Source organism: Dermacentor variabilis, unplaced genomic scaffold (assembly GCF_050947875.1).
Source record: "Dermacentor variabilis isolate Ectoservices unplaced genomic scaffold, ASM5094787v1 scaffold_13, whole genome shotgun sequence".
Classification (NCBI taxonomy): Eukaryota; Metazoa; Arthropoda; class Arachnida; order Ixodida; family Ixodidae; genus Dermacentor; species Dermacentor variabilis.
Window position 1 is genome coordinate 10278746 of NW_027460291.1, and position 15569 is coordinate 10294314.

The 15569-nt window shown below is 42.8% G+C and overlaps 1 pseudogene; it reads right to left on the bottom strand.

Annotated features, from left to right (window-relative positions):
* Window positions 1–8597: 8597 nt before the first annotated feature.
* Window positions 8598–14405, bottom strand: LOC142566798 (uncharacterized; annotated as a pseudogene).
* Between the last annotated feature and the right edge of the window lie 1164 nt (window positions 14406–15569).

Sequence of the window (15569 nt, forward strand, 5' to 3'; positions counted from 1 at the left end):
TTTAAATATTCGTTGCACCATCTTCCATACTGGACGGGCTCAGCAGCATTCGAAGAGTGCGTGTCAGGTGTTGATGTTGAGGTGCGACGCACAACTTATAAAGCCTCTCTTTTTTAGAGAGTTCTCCACATTGTTTTTTCTATTCCAAGTCTTTGACTTCTTCCGGCATCGTTGTCCCAAACCAGACTGACAATTTTTTATCCGGTTTTCCTTCCTCGCGTAAATATTAATTTGCATGCCGAGATTTTATTTATTTGCATCGATGTTGTTGTCCCTGTCACAAAATATCCCATGACAAAAATGCCATATATCCAATAATGTCGTAAGATGATATGAGAACAAATGTTTCATATCTGTTCTCATATGATCATACGAGATTATCGGATATGTGGCATATGTGTCATACGAGATATTTTGCTGGGATTCATATCTATTTGCGGCTATTCTTCATTATGTTTTTCTTGTTTGTTATAATTTTGTAGAATGTCTATGGTAGTTCTACCTGTGAAATCTTATGTTATTTCATGTCCAAGTGCTCCCTGAGCGTTCTTACCCAATATACTAGAAGATCACATGCTTGAAAATTGCTGTCTTAACTCATGCTTGGTATTGTTTTAATAGCTAGTACACGCGAGATTGTTTCGGAGTCTGTCAGGCTTAGTCCTCCTATGTCTCTAGGAAATTGAAGTGGTTCCGTTCTTGCAAGCGGCGGTCAATTGCTTTCCCATAAGTATGTATTTACTAACATTGTGATTCAATTTACCGCTTTACGCGGAATAATAGCCAGTCGTGCCAGAAAGAATGCGTATGCATATGCTCTTGTTTCGATGATATCTATTTTCTTCTTTTAGTGATTGATTCGGTGTTGCTACGCAGAAGCGCGTATGAAAACACCAAGAATGGTGTTTTCATTCTTTCTATTATTGCATTCCACATATGTGGCAACACTTTTGCTGGCTCGAAAACAACGTCCACTGCTTCTGCTTTTCGAACTATTTGGATTTCTGGCAGGAGGCCTTCAGTGTCGCTAAAATAGAACATTGCTTTTGCCTAAATTTAATCGTGTACCAGACATTGACGCACACTCGTTAAACATTATAATAAAGTAACTAAATCTTCCTCCATTTCTTATGTATATAAAAACATGAAAACATCGTGTGCATAAGGTGTTACTTTAAGAGGAAGCTTTAGCTCAAGTGCTCCTATCTAAATACATGTAAAAGGAGAATTCGTTTTTCTCGGCAACCACTGCACCAAATTTGACGAGGTTTGTTGCATTTAAAAGACAAACTTAAAATCTAGTGACTGTTGGTTTCGAATTTTTGAGTTAGATTGTCAATTTTTTGTTAAAAATTGGCAAAAATCGGAAATTTTCAAAAAACGAAACTATCAAGTTTACAACTCTGTAACTTAACCACTAAAAATGATAATACAATTCTGTGAATTGAATCTAATAGTACATCTAAAGCGGACAAAATTGATATGTTACACATAAATATAAAAAAATTTAATCATAGGGAAATACAACTTTTGCAAAACCGTTGTAGCCAACGTAACAAATTCATGTAAGATGTAAGATGACATATTGAATTTGTCCGCTTTCAATGATCTATTGAATGCCGTTTACAGAGCCGTGATATCAGTTCTTTATGCAAAGCTATGAATTTGTAAACTTCGTGATTCTATTTTTTTCAAACGGTCAAATATTTCAAAATCGTTTTAAGAAAATTCAAGCCCTAAATCGAAATTCCGCTTCCAACAGTCACTAGAATTTAACTTTCTCTTTCAAATGCGACAAATTTCATCAAAATCGGTCCAGGAGTTATCTCATAAAAACCTTTTTGCGTTTTACATGTATTTGAATAGGCCGCGTCGGAGTTGGGCCCGAGCTAAAGCTTCCTCTTAAAGGGAGTACGGTAGCGCGCTTAAAAGACGGGACAAAAGAAGACACATAGTGACACACACAGCGCTGTGTGTGTCCCTATGTGTCTTCTTTTCTCCCGTCTTTTAATCACGCTACCGTACTCCCCTTGAAGATGCATTACCAACAAGCCCACATTGCAACCCTCGTGTTACTTTAATCCTGATTTGCCTAAGCAAGGGGCAGCTTTGAAATTATGTTGTTTCGTTTATCTTTTTAAGTTAACTTATAGCTTATAAAACTTATAACTTATAAAATAAATAAAATAGGACTCACAGCGCATCCTTGGCGGACTCTCGCAGGGCGTTAAAGCTTTTGAGGTTTTCATTATTTCTTATTAGACTACGCTTTCGATTAGATTACATAGCTTTAATTTTACTAATGAAGTCTCCTGGGAGGTTGTACCTGTGTAGTGTATCGAGAAGGTGTCGATGTTCTACGTGGTCGAAGACTTTTGCTTGGTTTAGTGATATGAATGCTCCCTTAACCTTTTTTTGCACTGCGTATTCTAATGTGTCTCGAACTATCGTAAGCATTGCAAATGTGAATCTACTTGGGACAGAGCGTGCTTCAAAGGGTGACACTGTTTGTGAGAGTATGTCACGCATTGTAATTTCTAATAGTGTTGTAATTATCTTGCAATCTGTGTTTAAAAGAATGACTGGCCTCCACAATTTAGGATTTCTCAGGTGGATTGCTGCTTTTAAAGGAAGTGTTAGAAGTCCCGAGCTGAAAGGCCAGGTTATCTCATTATCGATTATTAAGCTGTATAGTATGTTATTTTCTTTAGCGGGTACCCTAGTACTGCAGATTACGGTATTCAAGCCAAGTAGTAATGATGTCATACCGATTCAGCCGAAAATCCGTGCGTAAGGTTTGATAAATACGACCTCAAACTGCGCAGCACGCTGTATCGACATCACAGTTCACACTCAAAACACTGCCGAAAAAAGAAGTCGCGGTACTATTTATTTACTCTTGCACACTGCATAGCCCCGGTAAAGCACTCCGCTGGGAAAACATTGCACATAAACTGCAGGCGCGAGTCGCTGGCCATTAAATATACCCGCCGCTGTGCTCAGTGGCCGTGCATCGATTCCTGGGAGCGCATTTTGACGGCGGATAAATCGAGAAACCTTCACGGGGACAAAGAGGCCGCACGCTAACGAACGTCCGGTGGTCCAGCCTCGTCCGCAGCCGGCGCAACCCGCGGCGGCCCTCGCGACGTTAAACGGCACAATTCCATCGGGCTCATCTGTCTGCCGAAGATGTGCTTTTACAACTGCGGGAGGAAGTCATAGGACCTCCGTCGTCCGCCCAAACGAGAGCACTCATCGCCTTAGACCTAAAAGGGGCATTCGATAATGTTGAACATGACATCATCCTTCGCAATGTTGCACATTCACACTGTGGAATTCGTATGTACAACTATATCCTCGCATTTCTTCGAGATCGCACAGCCACCGTAGGAATCGGACCGCATCGATCCGGCGCGATTCGCCTTGTAGGACGTGGGACACCCCAGGGCTCAGTTCTTTCCCTTACTTTATTCAATATCGCGCTCGCAGGGCTCCCCCGACTACTCGACCAGATCCCTGATGTCGCCTACGCTATTTATGCGGACGACATTACTATCTGGTCGACACGGGGTTCCGACGGAGACACCCAGGACCGACTGCAGCAAGCAGTCGATACAGTTTCCGAGTATGCGAGAAAATGCGGCTTAAGATGTGCTCCGGAAAAGTCGGAGCTCATAATCATTCGCCACCGGAGCCGTTCCTCTACTCCCCCTATCACTGTGCATGTGGATGGCACACCGATACCACAGGTTAATCGTGCTCGTATCCTCGGCCTACACATCCAAGCGGATGGCAGGTCAAACTACACTGTTTACCTTCTATCCAGACAGATTGAGCAAATTCTGGCCATGATCCGGAGGGTCTCCAACAGGCGCTCGGGCCTTCGAGAAGAGGACCTGCTGCGCTTGGTGGAGGCATGCGTGATCAGCCGCCTTACATATCATCTCCCATTTCAGCGGTTGACCCAAGCGCAACAACTTCGCATAGACGCAATGATTTGCAAAGCGACGAAGCTGGCCCATGGCCTCCCGAACTATACTTCCACACATCGTCTCCTTAACTTAGGGACACATAACACACTAGGCGAGCGGCTAGAGGCACATTGGGTCAGCCATCGCCAGCGCCTCCTACTCACTGCTACTGGCCGCCATCTTCTCACACGGCTAGGATACTCTGTCCCACCCCTTGAGTCTGAAACCCGTCCAACGATCTTGTCGTCAGCGATACGCCAAGCACTAAGTATTCATCCATTGCCACGTAATATGCACCACGAGCATGACAAAGGGCGGCGCAAAGCCCGTGTACGATACATTGGCCGCATGCTTGCAAAAATCCCGGAAACACACACTTTATACACGGACACATCACGCACTCAAGAGGGCTATATCTCCGTAGTTTTGGATGGCACCGAATCCCTGAGAGACTCTGCTGCAATGCGCGGAACAAATGCCGCTTACGGAGAAATTCTCGGTGTTGCTCTTGCAATTCGATACGCCATCCGTGTTCCTGAGGAAGTGTACATATTGACGGACTCGCAACAGGCATGCCGGGCGTTCCTATCAGGACATGGCATCCCGAGAGCGGAGCACCAAATTCTCAAACAGATCCCGCAAAATACACCAACCACACCTCCCCGCATCCACTTACTCTGGACCCCTGGTCATACCTCGCTGCCCGGCAACGAACGCGCACATGCGGTTGCCCGCGAAATTTCCCTCCGGGCGACTCGGCGTGGTGAGGCGACTAGCTCAGAGTGGGAGGATCCCTTGCGCCGTTATAAAGACATACTCCGTCATTATACACGCATTCGTCGCACCCACGCCGCACCACCGCCGTCCTTCTCGCGGGAGGAAGCAGTGGCATTACGCCAGTTACAAACCGCAACTTTTCCTAATCTTGTCTCTCTCAATAAATTGTACCGACACTGTTATGCAGGTCGTTGCCCTGGCTGTGGCAGCTCGCCCACAATCTTCCACGTCACGATTGAGTGCACTGCAAACCTCTTTCCTCCCTTGCCAACTCTCCTTTACCCCCTACGCAACAAAGAGCTGTGGGACGATGCCCTCCGCAACGGACCTCCCTAGGTCCTCCGAGCAGTGATACAACGGGCTCGAAACATCGCCGGAATCATCTTAGGTACCCTGGACTGAGGGTTCCTCCCACACTGTTCTCGCCATTCAAATATTATTAATAAAGATGTTTTACTCTCTCTCGAGTTTTTCTCAACTGATAATGAAAGCATGGCCATCGGGCGTATCATTATAAAATTATATATCATTACGTAAATGAAATTTGGGAGTCATTTTGGTAACAGAAATAATACGAAGACATATTTATATTATCTGAAAAGTAGTGGGGTTCACAATTGGCATTCTCGTTCGGTGAGATGACTTCTAAATCAGAAATGGTTGAAAGGTGTCTATCTTCTGTCCCGTCTTAGAATTGCGCTTACCCGTATTCATTTGTTAAGGTTGAAAGGTGATCTTATGTTCACACCATGACAACGAGAGTAATGCATCAAAAATGTCACGTCACCAGATGTTGAAGCAGGAAAGTGTGATACTAGAACACCACACATCGTTTTAAAAGACGCAAACGTCTTTTATATTGCTTACGATAAGCTTAGATTACGTTTTAGTACATTTTGAAAGGGTACGGGGTTAGGCAAATCAGACGGCAGCTAATAAATATAGGTTTCCATATTTGTGCGAATTTCTTTTTAGGGCACGGACAGCAGAGTGAACAGATGCATTAATAAAGTTAAAATAAAATGTTTTGTTGTTTCTTTTTCTTATTTACTTCGCACACTTTTTTAAAACCTTAAGGAGTCACTGGAATCACGCCACTACATATGATTTATCTGCCCAGGCAGACATAATTTGGGACAAAAGGCAATCCATTATCTAATAAACTCATTGTACGAATTCTCAGTTTCAAGCTTTACGGCGAGCACATATATATGTTGGAAACTTGAAGGGAACAGTCATAAGTCTGGTTCCCTGCTTATACATTTCTAAGCTGCCATCTGATATGAAAGAAGTGGCGCGAAATTATTCCTTCAATTTACCTCATTGCGCACGCGCCACCGCGAAACGCAGCTCTCTGTCGAACCCCTCTGTGACGTCAACGTGTGGCAGCAAATGAAGCTTTCCATCATATTTCCGCCTTCCCAGAATCTTATTCCGATAGGCGCTGCATGGGCGTAACTCCCGATTAGATGCACAGAAAGTTCAGCACAATATTTCGTTTCCTATAATAATTAATAGACTCTGGCGTTGTAATCGTTCAGCTACTACGAGAATGATGGTTATGACATGGATTTGTCTGACCTGCGTGCTTGTGGATTCAGAGGTTCTTGTACGTGGCTCTGTTTATTACGCGTCATTTGCCTTCGTCGTCCTCAATTCCAAAGCAATCTGTACTTTTCTAAATGTAGAAGACTCTGAGAACTCGCAGAATGGCTACTAATTGTTCCTCCCGTCGAAGCGGCCAAGTCGAAAACGCCCCAAGCGTCTCAACGCGCTGGCATTTTTCCCGCGAGAAATTCATAAGGATGTTCTGCGCCGCTTGTAGCTGCATGCGCCCGCGGCGTAATGGCTTCAGTATCGCGCTCTTGTGCTACAGAAGTCCTCTGTTCTAATTCTGCCGTCAGATAATTTTATTGAATTCTGGGCTTTTACGTGCCAAAACGATGATTTGATTATGAGGCACGTAATAGGGGGGGCGCTCTGGATTAATTTTGTCCAACTGGGGACCTTTAACACGCCCCCAATGAACGGGGAACCGGCGTTTTCGCATTTCGCCCCCATCGAAATGCAGCTGTCGCGACTGAGATTTAATCCCGCGACCTCGGCTTAGCAGTGCAACGCCATAGCCGCTAAGCCACCGTGGCGGGTGAGATAATTTTAATAATGTTTATTTGATTAATTATAACACAGTATTTTGTTGAAAAGGATGACTTTAAAAAGTCAAGAAGCCGTTTGAAATCACAAAGAAGTTTCAACAAATCCATGTAATACTAACCATCATTCCCATGCTGGCTGAAAACTCCAAAAACTGGGGAGAGTATCGCAGGAGTAAAGGGACAAATTTACTCTTCAAAGGAGTGTTTCACTCCCGCAAAATGAGGATTGGAGTGACATGCATAGCGATGAGAGAGTGCAATGTTCCTTTCACTCTGCCCTTCTGAAAGAGAGTAGAATGCCCTTTCTACTCTTGGGACAATAGTGAACAAAATGTAGCATAAGTTCCTGCTTCAAGTGTAGGAGACTGGCGCTGAACATGGCGATGTGTCACTTACGCACGCTGAGAAAAGAGCATACCGTTACTTCTAAGGCAACAGGCAGCCACAGTGCAAAGGGAAGCGGAGCCAGTGCTCGACTTTTTCACTCGGAGTTGCCCCAGCGCGCGCGCGCGCAACATCGCGAAACAGCTTAGCACCGGAGAAAGGTGACAAGTCCAGCGAGCAGGAACGAAGGCCAAGCAAGGGAAATGGTGTCAGCCATCTCGCGTCGCCGCCAAAACAGGGCAGTCTTTCGCCATTCGTTGAATATAATAAATCCTACACGGTAAGCTAATTCTAATTTACGAGCACATTCTGCGTATATGACATGCTATCGCCAGGAAGCCGTCGCGACGTTTTGCCGACGCGATTGACAACGGACTAGGCAAGCGCGCTGTGTCTATCGATGTTAAACGAAAAACCAGTTGTCGCGATAACTGTATGTGATTTTGTCACTTGCCGCCATCCGTAAGAGCTCTGAAAATTGCAAACGTTGCCAGAACCATGGTATGTTCAATAAGACCGGAGGCGAGGGGATGCATAAAATAGTTTGTTTACCAGCCCATGATTCCGAGCCTATGCGGAGCGTGCTTAGCGTCCGTTTTATGTGTTTGAATTTATTCAGTTTGGCAATATACTGTGTAGGGAGCGCTGTTCAAATAAGGAATCCCATAACAGAAGGCGTCATTTTGCTGGCGGCATGCTTTCGTTATAATAAGCCGCACGCTTGACGGTATCTTTCACCCATGGGCAATCTGCGACCAGTGAAGTTACGTGCAGCGCCAGTGCTAGTTAGAAAAAGTGCCGCAGGCATTCAGCCGCATGCTGCGAGAGGTCAGCTAGGCACGTTATCTTCAACTTACTGAAAGTGCATGAGGAATTCATATTTTAGGCTGAATAAGACAGCTGTTTTTGCTCATGTATTGAAATGGTGTGACCATAAGTCTGATTTTATGTCTCGTGTTGCGGTTTTCGAGCACGATGAGAATGTGAAAGGGGGTTTATGCATACGAACTGGATGAACTTTCAGGCGACGAGTTATGGATCGGCATCGAATATAGCGGCTACTCTGTAGAATTACAGGTGCAAAGACGTTCTGCATACGCTTACTGTTTTGGACATGCCTGTGTATTTGCGAATATGGGTTGGCGCTTCAGAGTTATATCATATGAATTGTTAAATCACCCTTTATCAGGGGGTTACAAGCGTAATCTGTGCATTTTGCTAGTGCATGGCAGATCAAAATGTGTTTTTCGCTTTAATATATTTAGTGGAGAAATAAACTATCGAAATAATACGTTGCCTTAGTTCTGTGTTACCAGTCGCCTGTCATACACAAAACAAATAATTAGTCTAATAGACTAATACCTGTGGTCTAACTGCCACCTTTACCTACCTTTAAGAATGTAAAATGCTAGATGTCAAACTGCAGCAATAGTCGAGTCTGTCTAAAATGAACGTCCATTGCGAACCTCGTAAGTGAAAACAAGTTCATGCCATTTAGAAAGATTAGATGGAGGCCGCAGTGAACTGTTTCTTGTTAGTCTTAAAATGTGGGTAAGCTTGCCATAATAAGCCTTGTTGCCCATTTTTATAGTCGCATCCAGTAATACCCATTGAACTGGAGGACCATATTTTCATCCCTACTGAGCATCGTGTTTACATCCTCAACTTACGGCTTGAGCAGTGGCACAACCTGACATGGTGCGGGGCCACACTCGACACGCGCTTAGGATGTGTCACAAGTGGTGTTTGCGATACACCAGACTAATGACAGACGTATGACATCTGACAATGACCAATATTCTATCTATTAGTAGGAGTATTGTAACATTGGTGCCGAACGAGGATGAAGTGTCAGTTCTTTCTTTTTTCTTTAAATCTAAAAATTTTAGTCAGTTTAGCAGTTGACTATTTCAGTCATTTAGATGTTTCGCATGCATTTCAGTAGGAATACTAAGAGTTAAGACTTTCTTTTAGTGCAGTGACCTTATTTCTTGACTGTCTCAATGTTGTTTTACACCATGACCTCGTGTGGAATTCTGTACACGATATTTTTCAGGCACCTGCTTTATATAAAGCAATAAAGCAGCTGCAAGGACACAAGGATGAAACAAAAACAGCCCAGCACGACTCCACGTGTTGCCGACGAGCGCGCCACAAAGAGTCAACATACATTGCCGTGCAATTTGGACGAGATAACTAGAATGTGGGTATACGCGGTGTACTATATGACTAAATGTCACCAAAACTTTCAAAATGATGTAGGTCACACCAAGATTAAAATTATCACGTGCTATAGGCAGTCATGTTAACATAGTATTTTTTGTAATGAATTTACGGGAAAGTCAAGATTAAGTATGCTCTCTGGAGACAAACACATAGGAGCAAGTGTCATTGAAAAGTTAGAAATGCATTTTAAAGAAAAGTTTATTAGTTTTGTGAGAAGTGACTATTTTTTGCCTTGCCTCTCGACAGATGTATCCATGTGACAAAAAAAATTGTGGTACCATAGCATTCCAGCTTGCAGCAATAGCATTGCACACTTAGTGACATAATGCATACTTGCAGTGAGCGCGGTGCCTGTGTTCGTTCCAAAAAGCAACAGCTCATGCTTGGTCAGCTGCTGACATAATTTAACAGCTCGTAAATGCTAGGGTGCAAATACAAACTATTGTCATTCTGTATTTTAAACGCTGACATGAAGCAGACAGATTTTCATGTCTTCCCTTTTATCTATTTTACACCTAATTTTACAAGTATTGCTTCCTCTGAGGTTCCAGAAAGCGGAAGCATTGGGGGCACAGTACCCCAGGTTTAAGAAATCATCGTTTGCGTGTATGCTCATGAAACCAGTTCAATAGAACTGCTGGCGGCTCCCGAAGCCGGAACAAGGAGTAATTAAGGGCTTTAACTGTGTGGTGCGCACTGTACGTGTCAGTTAGAAAGCTTGGAATTGAGAAATTAATTTGACACATGTAAAATTGTGGTTCCTCCTTCTGCTAAAATCATATGAGTGCTTTTATTTATTTTATTTATTTATTTACAGAGTACCTACATCGCCATAAAGGCATTACGTAGGGGGGAACAAAATATAACCAGTAATACAGAGAAGCTTTCGGACAGATACACTGACAAACAGAATCACTACAATAGCTGTTAGAGAAAGGCCTACAAGTAACGTGAAACAAGCAGGTTCCAAGATATATAACACATACATTTGTTTTACAAGAGCGCCGTCACAGGATTGAATAGAATAGTTCGTTATTTGACACATTTACTATATCATTTGATAAACTGTTCCATTGTCTAATTGTTTTGGGGAAAAAAGAGTAGTAGAAAGTGTTTGTTCTGCAGTTATAGGCTGAGATCTTTTTGTTGTTATCACAGCGAGTCGATATATAATCTGGTTCCAGAAGATAGTTATAGCGAATAATACCTGTCTGATTATTATATATTCGGTGCAATAGTTTAAGCCTTAACTTCTGCCTACGCATATGTAGTAGATCCCATCCTAAGGTGCCCTTCATTTCGGAAACGCTAGAGTACGGGCTGTAATAATTGCAAACAAACCTTGCTGCTTAGTTCTGTAGTTTTTCCAGTCTATTAATGAGGTAATCTTGATAGGGATCCAATATTACACAAGCATAATCAAGTATTGTTCTAACATGTAAGAAGTATAAAGTTTCTTCAACTTCGCGTGTTGCCTGTTTAAAATTTCTGCGAATAAAATGTAACAAACATCCTGCTAGCTTTTGCTATGACAGTGTCAATCTGTTTATGCCAAGTGAGTGATTCGGTAAAATAGACTCCTAAATACTTATATTCCGACTGTATGTCGATAAGCGTGCCATTGATGTTATATCGGTACTGAAATTTGGATAATTTTCTGGAAAAACTTACGCTACTGCACTTTTTTATATTTAAATTCATGTTCCATTTTTTACAGCAGATCGCTACCTTATCTAAATCTGTTTGCAATGTATCTATGTCATCTTCAGTGGTAATTTCTCTGTAAATCACACAGTCATCAGCAAATAGTTTTATGGGTGATGTAATTAGTTCGACAATGTCATTTATGTAGATTAAAAATAGCAAGGGACCCAGTACGCTTCCCTGAGGAACGCCCGAAGAAACAGTTATTGGTGAAGATGCTACGTTGTTTAGGACAACAGACTGGGTTCTTCCGTTTAGGTAGTTTCGTATCCAATTTTGAACGTTTTCGTTTATATTTAATGCAGCGAGCTTTACATCTAGGAGCTTATGGGACACAATATCGAATGCTTTTTGAAAATCAATAAAAACCGCGTCTACCTGACTATTGTTATCAATGGTTTTAGATAAGAAGTGCTGGAATTCTATTATTTGTGTGTTGCAGGAATAACCTTTTCGGTATCCGTGCTGGGAAGGTGTAAAAAAAGCGTTTGAGTCAAGCAATGCAGATATGTTACTATATAAAATGTGTTCGAATATTTTGCAACATATTGACGTTAGTGAAATCGGCCTGTAGTTTCCTCTGAGTTTTCTATCGCCCGATTTAAAAACGGGTGTCACGCTTGCCGTTTTCCAATCTTGGGGAATGAGGCCTGTTTCAAGGGAAAGCTTATAAATGATCGTTAAATACGGAGAAATGATGCCATGACACTCTTTAAGGACTACTGGGGATATTCCATCAGGTCCAATTGCTTTTGTGTCATCTAAATGCCGTAATAAAGAGTCGACGCCACTAACATCAAATTTAATGTCTGGCATCATATCGCCTTGATTGGCGTTGTCTCCCCAGCAGGTAATAGCGAAAACACAGATTGGAAGTACTTGTTGAAGCATTCCGCCCTCTGATAGTCCGACGTCACGGTTTTGCCGTCAACAGTTAAAGATGGTATCGATATGTCTTCTTTTCGATTTTGTTTTACATATTTCCAAAAAGATTTTGGGTTTTCTCTCAAGTCTTTGTTTAATTTAACAAAGAAGGTATCTTTGGCAGCTTTAATCGTTGCTTTCAATAGCTTATTTGTCTCTTGCAAGCGTTTCTGATTTGCCAGACTGGTGTCGGCAGAAAATGTTTTATACGTTTGTCTTGCTTTCCTTATAAGTTTACGTATTTCTACGTTAAACGAAGGTTTTTGTTTTTTTCGTTGCCGCAGGTACCTGCATGGAACATGACTTTCGACTAGTTCAAGTATTTTGTCCCGAAATGCTGACCACAAAGTTAACGGACAGCGTGCGTTTGACATATATTGGAAAGTAGGAAAGAAATTTTCAAGTTCGGTCCTGATAGCAGCATAGTCTCCTCTGTCGTAGCTGTACACTTTTCTTTGCGGAATTTGCGCCATCCGTACCCGCTGTATGTTAACTTCTATGACAACTGCTCTGTGGTCACTAATACCTGGGCAAACAGTAACTTTTGATATTATGTTCGGCTCATTGCAAAGTACTAAGTCTAGAATTGCATTTTCTCGCGTAGGTTCCAGTACGTACTGCTGCAATCCATTTAATCCGAGCAGTTCTTCGAACTCTGTGTAAATACGGGACCTATTGCCAGCCACACATGCGGCATTCCAGTTGAAGTCTGGCAAATTGAAATCCCCCCCCTAGAAATACACTATTAGGCAGGAGAGATAGCATCTCAGACAGCAATCCGAATGAGTCGCTGCTGCCGGGTGGGCGGTAGAATGTCCCGTAGCCTACATTGTTTCCGTTAGGCAATTTCACAAGGCACCAGACAGACTCAGAATCGTTTGCAAATAAAATTTGTGTACTTGACAATGCATTTGATATCAAAAGGAATACTCCCCCGCCATGTCCATGCCTATCTTTCCGATAGACAGTAAAACCAGGCGGAATGATTTCTGCATAAGGTATATCCTTGTCTAACCATGATTCGGTGGTCATCACAATCTGAGGTTTAACAGTGGCTACTAAAGACATGAAGTTATCGACTTTGTTCTTTATGCTGCGACAATTTACAAGCAGGACAGAGAGCCGTTCAGGCTGCGAGCAACGTGCTGAGTTATCTTTCGGAGGAACGGAATTCGGAATGCGTCATTTGCCCCTGTCCAGTCGCGCATGCGCCAGAAGTGGAACTGGCATCCGCATATCGCTATCCCAGACAAACGTTTGCCCATTGATGATCAATTGATGATAACTCAAGCGAACACGATTTTCTTTGTTATCTCTTTTTTCTTTCGCATAATTCGAAAGCTGACGTCTTTTTTCTTGTACGGCTCGGCTGAAATCTTCAGAGATGATCTTCACGAAGCAAAGGCAAGAGTTTGACGTAATAGTTCTGCGGACAACCGAAAGGAGGAGAGAAGTAATTAATAAAGAGAAAATCAGACATCCACCAGTTCGTAGCAATTGCTACAAAGCCTACTCTTGCCTTTGCTTCGTGTTGTCGACAAATTCGACTTCGCCCTGCCATCTGCTAGCCGCCTGGTTAGCTCAGATGGTACAGCGGCTGCCCCGGAAAGGCGATGGTCCTGGGTTCGAGTCCCGGACCAGGACGAATTTTTCTTCAACTGTGAGGCTTCTCTCGAGGAACCCGTATAGGTTCCCTTTGTAGCAATTGCTACAAACGTGTGGATGTCTGATTTCCCCTTTATTAAGTATAGCGTTCAAACCACAATACGGAATGAAAAGCTACCATATATGACAAGAAATTTGATGCGCAGGATGTTAATGCCAGCGCTGCTTGGAGTTTTATGCTCATTTGCTACACAATGAATAATACTGTAAATTTGATTTCATTAATTTGTGAGAAAATGTAACGGATCAGTCCCAACAGCACCAGGAAACTTCTTTCGTGAGGACGCCAACCGAATGGGAACTACGATAAGCCTCTGTACCGCTTTGAGACCGGGCGGAATATTGCTGCAGAACCACAACAAGACACTTTTAGAAACTATGGGGTGCAGCCCATGCATGTATTACTATATGGAGAATATTCATAAGCAAAGCTAGACCTGCGGCCTCACATGATAATATACGACGCATTTTTGAATGCACTGTACTCTCAGTCAGGAACGTCCATACATTTTACAGGACGTTATCAAATGAGCTGCTGTCTTTGAATATGGCACAAAAAAAAGTTACTTCCACAATTTATCTACGTTACCAGCCCCATGCTTAGCAGCACATCTGGTAACCTTTGCCACATAAGTGCAGGCGTTTTGTGCTAGAAATACATTTGCTGGCCATAATGTGGCGGATCTTTCTCTTCGATTGTAGTGTCAGTACTTTGTGAGTTTGCTAATGTTTGTTCTATGTTAACTTTCCATGGTACACTTTATTTTTGAAAAGATGGAGCCAATCGAAAGTAAGGGATATTTCTAGAGTGTAATACTGATGACACTTTAGAGAATATGCTTATGTTTTATTACGAGATGTGTTCTAAAGCTCATGGGCATCATAGTAATCTGATTTAATGTGTATGCCGGTATGTTTCTCAAATTATTATTTAGTTTGTCTTGTGACTGATCAATAAAGATTTTGACCTTTTAAGAGCAATAAATGCTTCATTTGAGTAACTCGGCGACTACAGATTACATCCCAGTCACCAAGCATAAGTGCAGGAGCAGCTTATGAAGGAATCAAATATCTCCCCCCACATGTAAGTACTGCGAATCCCTTCTAACGTGGCCATAGAGCTGCATAGTGAGCGCTTTCACACTATTGGGAAGAGTACTAGCATTCTGTTCTGAAGGAGCACAATATCTGTTAGGAGTACAATCTCTCTCTTAGGAGTAGAAGCACTCTGTTTGGATGAGTAGAAACACTCGGTATGGAGGAGTAGAAGTACTCGGTTTTGATGAGTAGTAGCACTCGGTCTGGGGGAGTACTATTATCCTTGTGGGGAGAGTATTAGCACTCTGCAGAAGAGTACTAGCACTCCCTTGAGGTGGAGTAATAGAACTCTGTCAGGGAGAGTTATTCTACTCTCTGTCAAAGAGGGTCGATATACTCACGAAAAGGGAGTGAAATATAGGACAAGCAGATACTCTCTCGAAGAGGGTTCCCGGCACTCTCTTTGTTTTTGGAGTGAACCACACCGCTTGCAGCTCCCGTAAACACTGGCGCCACAGTTCCGTCTAGTAATTGTTGTATGAAACTGTATGGGCGAGATGGACCACTTTATAACGTCATATCGCAAGGCTTAATTTTACGTCGTGCTACTACGTCACAGAATCGTTGCACCGTGAACCACGCTTCCCAGTGCCAGTTGCGTAATCAAGCCATCAAACACGCCGTGCGCCATAGAGACAAGCTAGCCAGAAGGCAGTTGAAGTCA